The sequence below is a fragment of the Budorcas taxicolor genome, chromosome 22, assembly GCF_023091745.1.
Source record: "Budorcas taxicolor isolate Tak-1 chromosome 22, Takin1.1, whole genome shotgun sequence".
NCBI lineage: Eukaryota > Metazoa > Chordata > Mammalia > Artiodactyla > Bovidae > Budorcas > Budorcas taxicolor.
Window position 1 is genome coordinate 36601656 of NC_068931.1, and position 10295 is coordinate 36611950.

Here is a 10295-nt window from a genome sequence, read left to right on the forward strand (position 1 = left end):
AAGCGTCTTTTAACTTCATGGCTGCAGTCACCATCTGCAGTGATTTTGGAATCCCCCAAAATAAAGTCTGACACTGTTTCCACTGTTTCCCCATCTATTTGCCATGAAGTGATGGGACCAGATGCCATGATCTTCGTTTTCTGAATGTTGAGCTTTAAGCCAACTTTCCCTTTAGTTACAACTATATATTTAAGTGTGGTATCAGACCTAAAATTAGTATTATGTGTTGCCTTGACATCTGGGGGGGAGTTGGAAGAGACTTGTGTTGTCCAATCCAAGTTCCCCTCTCTACTTTGCTTCTGCAGATAAAACCTTCCAGCCAAGCAACCCTCCATATCAAAGAAACCAAGCGTAGTTCCTGCTTATCTCTGAGTAGTGGGTCTCATTTCCCTGGCAGCCCACAAATTATTCAAACAAACAAATTACATCATTTTGTGGAAAACTTGGGATTTCCTTCCTTCTCCATATTACAAAATCTGCCTTCCACAGCCCAGGTTTCTCATTCTATCCCGTTCTTAAGTAAAACTGCCCTAGGGCCCTGCATAGTGTCCTCCTCCTCTGGACTATGCCTTTACGTGACAAATAATTGTTGCTGATATCATCTGTCTAGAGTTGGATGTCTTATGGCCATCTGCGTAACCCTAGGTTAAGTAACTTCCCTCACCAGTGATGCAAGGAGGAGGTGATTTGAACAGAAAATACCAACATAGAAAATTAAAAGATCTCAGTAGCTGTAATCTCAAGATTTTTAAAAATGATATCATTTATTTTGAGAGAAGAGAGGAGAGTGTGTCAAATATATAGTAAAAAGGACGTATACTTGGAAATGTTCAGCAGTGAAATTCATGAATTACTTCAATCAATAGAGCTGTTGTTATGATATAGCTTGTATTCTAATTATGTTTCAGCTCAGTGAGATTAAGTTTGAATTCAGAACCCAATCTTTAAGTTAGTATTTCTGCCACTGTATGCTATCTCTATTTTCGTACATATCAACTTTAATGAGAGTTTTTGTCACTAATGGATGTTGAAATTTGTCAAATGCCTTTTTTCGTGTCTATTGAGATGATTGTATGTTTCTCCTTCTTTTATCACATTGTTTGGTTTGCAGATTTTGAACCATCCTTGCATCTCTTGAATAAATCCCACCTGATCACAGTGTATGATCCCTTCTATATGGTGTTGAATTTGGTTTGCCAATGTTGTGCTGAGAATGTTTGCATTTATATTCATCAGAAATATTAACTTGTTTCTTTCCCCCAGTTCAGTTAGCTTTCTTATTACCCTTGCTTTGAACTCTATCTGGTAAATTATTTATTTTGGTTTCATTAAGGCTTTTCTCAAGATTTTTTTTTTCTTGTTCTTTGAAGCATACTCTCTTGTCTTCTCATTGTGTTTAACTTTCTCTCTCTTTCTATGAAGTTAGGTGAAACAATTGCCTGTCCTGGCTTGAAGGTGTGGCCTTGTCAACTTTGCCTGTGTCCTGTGCCTTTGGAGTTGCATCGAAGGTAAGCACGAGCCGTGTCTTCCCCTGGTGTGTGCCGGTCATCGTTGCATCAGTGGAAAGTAGAGCTGGAGTTGGTGGGGCTAGAGCCAGAGTCTGGTGTAAATAGGGGCTTCTTCTATGCTCAGTGGTTGTCACTGCCTATGGGGGGCAGGGTTGCGGCTGGAGGGCCTGAGTAGGAGACCTCAGCTAGTTGGTTGTGTGATGGCATTCTCAGCCTTGGTTTGGGGTGTGAAAGCAAAAATCACTCAGTTGTGTCCATGGAATTCTCCAGGCCAGAATACTGGAGTGAGTAGCCTTTCCCTTCTCTAGGGGATCTTCCCAACCCAGGGATCAAACCCAGGCCTCCTACATTGCAGGCGGATGCTTTACCAGCTGAGCCTGCAGAGAAGCCATGGTTTGGGTGTGACTAGGGCATAACGGTTTGGGGTTGCCCTTCCGTGCTGGTTTCACTTTCCCCCTGATGTGTGCATTGGTTAGAGGCTACCTCGGGGATGGCGGGGTTGGTGTCACACTACAGCCACCTCTGCCTTAGTGAGGAGCAGAGCTAGAGCAGGAGGGGCTGGAGTGGGAGTCTGGGACAGGCTGGGGGTTGCCCTAGGGTGTTCCTGGCAAGTCTACAAGAACCCCGGGCAGTCTTCAGTCTGTTGTCTCTGTGACTGAGCGTAAACACGAATGTGTGTGTGCTGTTTAAGAGCAGAGTCTCGGGTTCTTACAGTCCTCTGGTAAGTCCCACTGGTTTTCAAACCTGCTAAAGGGGCTTGTCTTTCCACTGATGTAATGTCTAACATGTGGCTTGAGCCCCTCGCTCTGCATGGGGAGGACCCTGAGCCTGCGCTATTCCCCTCCTCTTCTGTGTCGTGGTGTGGGTGTGGGGTGTGGGGTCCTGACCACATCACTTCTCCTTCCTTCCTACCAAACTCAATGGGTGCATCTTCCTTTATAGCCTTGGTTATCCTGCTAGTCTCCAGGTGGATTTTAGCGAGAGACATTCTATGTATAGTTCTTTTTAAAAAATTAATTAATTTTTTAATTGAGGGATAATTGCTTTACAGAATTTTGTTGTTTTCTGTCAAACCTCAACATGAATCAGCCATAGGTATACATATATCCCCTCCTTTTGGAACCTCCCTCCCATCTCCCACCCTATCCCACTCCTCTAGGTTGATATGGAGCCCCTATTTGAGTTTCCTGAGCCATACAGCAAATTCCCAATGGCTATCTATTTTACTTATGGTAATGTAAGTTTCCATGTTACTCTCTCCATATATTTCACCCTCTCCTCCTCTCTCCTCATGTCCATAAATCTATTCTCTATGTCTGTTTCTCCATTGCTGCCCTGCAAATAAATTCTTCAGTACCATTTTTTCTAGATTCCATACATATGTGTTCAAATACGATATTTCTCTTTCTCTTTCTGACTTACTTCACTCTGTATAATAGGCTCTAGTAAGTTCATCCACCTCATTAGAACTGACTCAAGTTTATGGCTGAGTAATATTCCGTTATGTATATGGACCACAACTTCTTTATCCATTCATCTGTCAATGGACATCCAGGTTGCTTCTATTTTCTAGCTATTGTAAATAGTGCTGCAGTGGACAATGGGATACATGTATCTTTTTCAATTTTGGTTTTCTCAGGGTATGTGCCTAGGAGTGGGATTGCTGGGTCATATGGTGATTTTATTCCTAGTTTTTTAAAGGAATCTCCATACCATCTTCCGTAGTGGCTGTATCAGTTTACATTCCCACCAGTGCAGGAGCATTCCCTTTTCTCCACACCCTCTCCTGCATTTATTGTTTGTAGGTTTTTGATGACGGCCATTCTGACAGATGTGAGGTGATATCTCATTGCAGTTTTGATTTGCATTTCTCTAATAATGAGCAATGTTGAGTATCTTTTCATGTGTTTGTTAGCCATCTGTATGTCTTCTTTGGAGAAATGTCTGTTTAGGTCTTTTTCCCACTTTTTGATTGGTTGTTTTTCTGGTACTGAGTTGTATGAGCTGCTTGTATATTTTGGAAATTAATCATTTGTCAGTTATTTCATTTGCTATTATCTTCTCCTATTCTGAGGGTTGTCTTTTCACCTTGTTTTTAGTTTCCTTTGCTGTGCAAAAGCTTTTAAGTTTAATCCGGTCCCACTTGTTTACTTTTGTTTTTATTTCTATTACTCTAGGAGGTGGGTCATAGAGGATCTTGCTTTGATTTATGTCATCAAGTGTTCTGCCTTTGTTTTCCTCAAAGAGTTTTCTAGTTTCTGGTCTTACATTTAGGTCTTTAATCCATTTTGCATTTATCTTTGTGTATGGTGTTAGGAAGTGTTCTAGTTTCATTCTCTTACATGTAGCTGTCCAGTTTCCCCAGCATCATCTATTGAAGAGGCTGTCTAGAAAAATGGAATGCTTCAGGAATTTGCATGTCATCCTTGCACAGGGGCCATGCTAATCTTCTCTGTATCATTCCAATTTTACTATATGTGCTGTTAAAGCAAGCACTGGTTGTAGTTCTGATGTGTTCATGAGCAGATGGGAGCCTAGCATCATTTTGATCCATCTCCCACTTGTAAACTGTTTCTGATGGCAGTTTCTGTGGGCTCATAGAGCATGCTGTCATCAGTCTTTTGTTGTTGTTCAGTTTCTCAGTCGTTTCTCCAATTCTTTGCAACCCCATGGACTGCAGACCACCAGCTTCCCTGTCCTTCATACGTCCCGGAGTTTGCTCAAACTCATGTCCATTGCATTGGTAATGCCATCCAACCATATCATCCTCTGCTGTCTCTTGCTCCTGCCTTCAATCTTTCCCGACATCAGGGTCTTTTCCAGTGAATTGGCTCTTTGCATCAGTTGGCCAAAGTATTGGGGCTTCAGGGTTGATTTCCTTTAAGGATTGGCTGGTTTGATTTCCTGGCTATCCAAGGGACTCTCAAGAATCTTCTCCAGTACCACAGTTTGAAAGCATCAGTTCTTCAGTGCTCAGTTTAGTCATCAGTCTATTTACTTGCATTAAAAAAAAATGACCAATTAACTTCTATTGAAAAGAATGGATGGGAACTCACATCATTTCCCTGGAGGTACCCCTCACTTCCATTCCTGTGTTCAGAATGTATATTTGGGTCCTATTGGGTTTTCTCTTTTTTGTATTGGTTTTCGAAAACTCTCTCTGCTCGAACCACTCAAGCTGGCAAATTTCTATGATAGATTTCTTTCTATGATCACATTATATTTGCTTTACATGGAAATCTCCACTTGGGGTTGGAGTGAAACACTTAGGAACTCTGTTTGTTGCAAGGAAAGACTTGAAGTCAGTGGTAGCATATGAGAGGGAGTGTGTTATGAGGACCAGGTGAATCCAAATTTGCTACACAGCTGCTGATTTCAGAAAATGATTTCCAAGTTGCAGAGATCTATTTACAAATGATCCCTAGCAGCTACCAAGATTAATTCTTAATCCCTTGCACTTCAAAGCTTTTTCTTAGTCACTGAACCTCAATCCTATTCCTTTGTACAAAGTTTCGTGCAAAGAGCATATTACCATAGAATGGTAGATTGGCTCATGTGGGTGGGCACTGTGCTCCACCTCTGGGGTTTGGTATGCAGAATCCAGCTGCACGAGGTGAGGACAGGACCGGTGCTCTTTGAAAAGATGGGAGGACAGCAACACCTGTTTATTACCTCTAGAGCCTCTGGGACTTTGACAAGCTAGGGTAGTAAACAGCAATACAGTTTAAAAAAAGTTATCATTTAGCTCTCAGCTAGTGAATTTTCCCCTGTTTGAATTTTATTTGGTAAAGAAATTCACTTCAAAGACCGCTGCTTTGTAAAATCTCCTGGGTTCTTGATTTTCTGTCTCTAATTCAGGGAAGGAAGATGCAGGCTTATACTTCATTTTCTTTTAAATCTTGACTCAAACAATGAAGTACATTGTCTCTCACAGTCTAATGTAGATGCAGTTTTTTTTTTTTTTTTAACTTTTTACCTTTAGTTTATTTTACTTTATAATACTGTATTGGTTTTGCCATACATTGACATGAATCCACCACGGGTGTACATGCGTTCCCAAACGTGAACCCCCCTCCCACCTCCCTCCCCACAACATCCCTCTGGGTCATCCCCGTGCACCAGCCCCAAGCATGGGAACTTGAGATGCAGTTGTAGTAGGACACAGGAAAAGCAGCTTCTAGATCTGTATTGGGGTTTATTTGCTGTTGTTCAGTTCCTAAGTTGTGTCCAACTCTTTGCAACTCCATAGACTGCAGCACGCCAGACTTCCCTATCCTTCACTATCTCACAGAGTTTGCTCTGATTCATGTCCATCGAGTTGGTGATGCCATCCAACCATTTCATCCACTGTCATCCCCTTCTCCTCCTGCCTTCAGTCTTTCCCAGCCCCAGGGTCTTCTCCAATGAATCTGCTCTTCGTATCAGGAGGCCAAATTATCAGAGCTTCAGCTGCAGCACCAGTCCTTCCCATGAGTATTCAGGGTTGATTTCCTTTAGGATTGACTGGTTTGATATCCTTGTTTTCCATGGGACTCCCCAAAGTCTTCTCCAGCACCATAGTTGGGGTTTATAGAGAAGGTAATATTTCAAAAGATGCTTTAAGGAAGAGTAGAAATTTGTAAGCAAAGGGAGAGAATGTAGAAGGACATCCAGGCAGAGAGATGACATTTTAGGCAGGTAAAAATCCAGGTGAAAGGAGCAGTGTGTGTTTTAGTGATGTGAGAGGACACATTGGATACATGGCTGGGGAGACACCAAGTCACAGTGGGAATCTTATGTCATTCAGAGATGCACTTATTTTCTCCAGTGGGCCATGGAATCTGACTGAAGGGTTTTGAGGAAAAGTTTGGGTATTATCAGATTCATATTCAATAAAGAGCTCTGTAACAGTTGTGTAAAGTTTGTTTTAGAAAGAAAAGTTAGACCAGAAGTAGGGAAGTTGTAATATTTTTGATGAAATATATAACAAGACAAGGTAGTGGTCATGGAAATGAAGAGAGGAAAAAAAATCAGCAAATTCAATGACAGAATCTATATATTTTGATACTGAATGTATGTGGTGGTGGATGTGTAAGCAACCATATTCAGCTCCTGAAGTGGGGCCATGAAGAGGGTTAGTGTCAAAGTTAGTGGAGGATTATTGGCCCCTCATCGCTTCTGCTTCTGTATTTTTGGCCTGGGCTTGCTATTAGTCTGCATGGCTGGTAGTCAGGAAAAGCTAGACTTCAACTGGAAAAGCAAGACAGACTGGAACTCACTGATACTCCTGTGTCCATCCTTTGCTGCTTCTAACTATACTCAGGGAATATTGTTCTTATGAGCTTTTGTAGAAGAGATTACGAGCGGATGAACTTTAGTTTTCTAAGTGATGAGAAAATTTTGGTAGAAGGGCTAACAGTGAGAATTGGGTTTATTGAAATATAACTTAAGGCAAAAAAGAAACACACTAAAAAAGGTACCAATACTACTAATGGACACAGTTTCTAGTAAATAGGTAATAGTTAACAAACTGTTGTTGTTGTAGTTTAGTCACTAAGTTGTGTCCAACTCTTTTGTGACCCCATGGACTGTAGTCCACCAGGCACCTCTGTCTGTGGAGTTCTCCAGGCAAGAATGCTGGGGTGGGTTGCCATTTCCTCCCCCTGGGGATCTTCCCAACCCAGGGATTAAACTTGCATCTCTTGCATTGGCAGGTGGATTCTTTACCATTGAGTGATGTGGGAAGCCAGTTATGAATAATAGACACTAAATAATATAGACAGCATTCATAAAGGAAATGTTAGGGAAATAATAAGGAGAAATAGAAACACAATAGTCATAAAAGATTTTAACTCACCTTTTTTCAGTTCATAACAAAGTCAAGGGGACAGCAAATAAAGTAGGCAAAAATAACCAAGGATATGAAAAATATAAGGACAAGATATGCTTGTTAGATTTATTTGATATATATTAAAATTTGTACCTTAAAAAAGACAATATGTCTTCTTTTTAACTACCAACGGGATAGTCACAAGAAATGACCATATCATACACCACACAGGAAGCTTCAATAATTATAGTAAAATAAAATCGCATAGACAAAATTGTGTGATATAGATCCTATAACATAAAACAGTAAAATTAGATAATTGAAGTCCCAGTATATAGAAATTTACATATTTTCTCTTAAATAATTAATAAATATGAATTAGCAAAGTATATTGCTAATGAAAACACTCCATAATAGCACAGAGGGTTATGCTTTCACATGAGTGAAAGCAAGGTCAGAGGATAAATCATTATGTACTTATATTAATGCATAGGAAAGCACAATAATAAATGAATTGAACAGGTAACTAAAGGAGTTAGAAAAAGACAGAAAAGAAAATAGAAATACAAAATTAATAAGGTAAAGTAGAAACCAATAAACAATTAAAAAGTGGCAAAGCTGTATATATATTGAGAAGCTGGGTTTTGAACAAGAAATGATATGAAATAAATGTCAGTTAACTAGGCAAGAAAAAAGGAAGAAAGGACAAATATACTAAATAAGAAATGAGAGAGAAAATACTCTCAGAGGCAGATGAAATGAATCATAGAAGGCTAATTTTCTAAACCCCATGGAAATACATTTGAAAAATCTTGAAATGGATAGTTTTCTAGGAGGATTAAATTTACCAAAAAAGATTCCCGAAAAAGGAGAAAATTCAAAAGGATGATTAACATAGGAGGAATAATTTGTCAAAGAGTTGATGCTCTAAAAAGGACTCTGTCTAGACAATTACACAGGGGAAAAAATCTAATGCTATTTAAATTGCTCCAGAGCCAAATGACAAAGAAATGCTTCTAAATCCTCCTATGAAATACTAGGAATAATATCATTACAAAAGTCCAACAAGACTAGCACAAAAGACAATATACAACTCAATACTGGCAGAAAAGTTCTAAACATATTACTAACAAAGAGAAACCAGTAGTCAATACAAAGAGGTCATTCCTAGAATGGGAGGATGGTTCTAATGGAAAAAACTATATCAGTATACTTCATCATAGTGAGAGACCTAAGATGAATCATATAATCAGTCTCCAAGTGTTTTGAAAAAGCAATAGAAAAATTAAAACTAAGTCATTTACGAAAGACCATGTATTGCATGATTCTGTTTATAGGAAATATCCAGAACAGGCAAATAAATGAAAGTAGATTATAGTGATTGCCTAGGATGGGGGAATAGCCTGGGATAGAGAGTGATACCAAATGTGTCTGGAGGTTCTTTCTGGGGGTGATGAATGTTAGTTTCTAAAATGAGATTGTAGTAATGGTGTACAGTTCTGTGAATGTACTAAAAGCCGTTGAATATTCAGGTATATGAGTTGTATCTTAATAAAACTGTTAAGGAAGTCAATGTACATGCTTAAAAGTCTAAATAAAATATTCTAAACTTAATAAAAATGTCTTTGGCTCACCCCCAAAGTTAACATGAATCTTGTTGGAGAAGTGAGAATTGTTTTTCCCATAGACTCTTGAAACAAGCAAAAATTTCCCTAACTAGCACTGCCTAGTCTCTTCAGAGACACCAGCCAGTGCAATTAAAAAAAAAAAAGACAGAAATTGGAGTCATAACATTTGAAAACATTATCACTATTTACAGCTGCTATTATAGTACACATTGTAAATATGAAACAAACCAAGAGAAAATGTAAACACAACAATAAAATTCAGGACAATGGCTTTCCTACTTGCAAATTGGAACCACTTAGAGTATTTAGTTGAGCAGTAACCACTTCTGGGACTTAAGACTGTGCACTTCATTTTGCTCTCAAATGCAAAAGAAATGATGTTTAGTTCAAAAGAGTTTTTCTACTTTCTAAATGTCATAACCACTCAATCAGCACTGGTGCTGGGCCCTGCCCTTCCTCTAAGAATAGGATGTATTGCAGTGTCTCTCTGAATTGATTCACATGTGGTGGCAGAGGGAGTACAAACCAATAAACTGAATTACCTGGGGATTTCTTCTCCATTTCTTCTCTAGAGTCAGTGATGACCACGTACCATCTCCTGCAATAGGAAATGAGCTTGGTTTTAGTGCCAGCTTCAAGCTGGTAATGGTGCAAGTTGAGGTGGTTGAGAATAATTGTGAAGTTATCTGTGGACTAGGTAGGAAAAAAATCTATGATCAGTTGTGAATGAATTTTGAAAATTTCTGGTAATCAACAAGTAAAGAAAAACAGACAAAATTACTTTTAATATATCCCTTAATCAACATATTGGAAATAATATAACTTCAACATAAAATTAATAAAAAACTACTCAGGTAAAAAGATTAGGTGTAAAAGCACATGTTTCAGAGGCAAAATTCAGGATAGTACTTGTTATACTGAAGATTAACTCTTGGTTCTCTTTCTTTCTCTTTTTCTCCACCTTCCCCCTATCATCTTTATAATTGTGCAGTCACTCAGTTGTGTCCAGCTCTTTCTGACCCTAGGCACTGCAGCTTGCCAGGATTCCCTGTCCTTCACTAACTCCTGGACCTTGCTCAAACTCATGTCCATCACGTCAGTGATGCTATCCAACCAGCTCATCCTCTGTCATCCCCTTCTCCTCCTGCTTTCAATCTTTCCCAGCATCAGGGTCTTTTCCAATGAGGCAGTTCTTCGAATCAGGTGGCCAAAGTATTGGAGTTTCAGCTTCAGCATCAGTCCTTCCAATGAATATTCGGGACTGATTTCCTTTACGATTGACTGGTTTAATCTCCAAGCAGTCCAAGAGACTCTCAAGAGTCTTCTCCAACACCACAGTTCAAAAGCATC

General features: G+C 39.4%; 1 non-coding gene across 1 annotated transcript; it reads right to left on the bottom strand.

Moving 5' to 3' along the window:
• Positions 1 to 3897: 3897 nt before the first annotated feature.
• LOC128067589 (U6 spliceosomal RNA) lies at positions 3898 to 4004 on the bottom strand. Its single transcript, XR_008201402.1, has one exon. It is a non-coding gene; the product is annotated as a U6 spliceosomal RNA (small nuclear RNA).
• Between the last annotated feature and the right edge of the window lie 6291 nt (positions 4005 to 10295).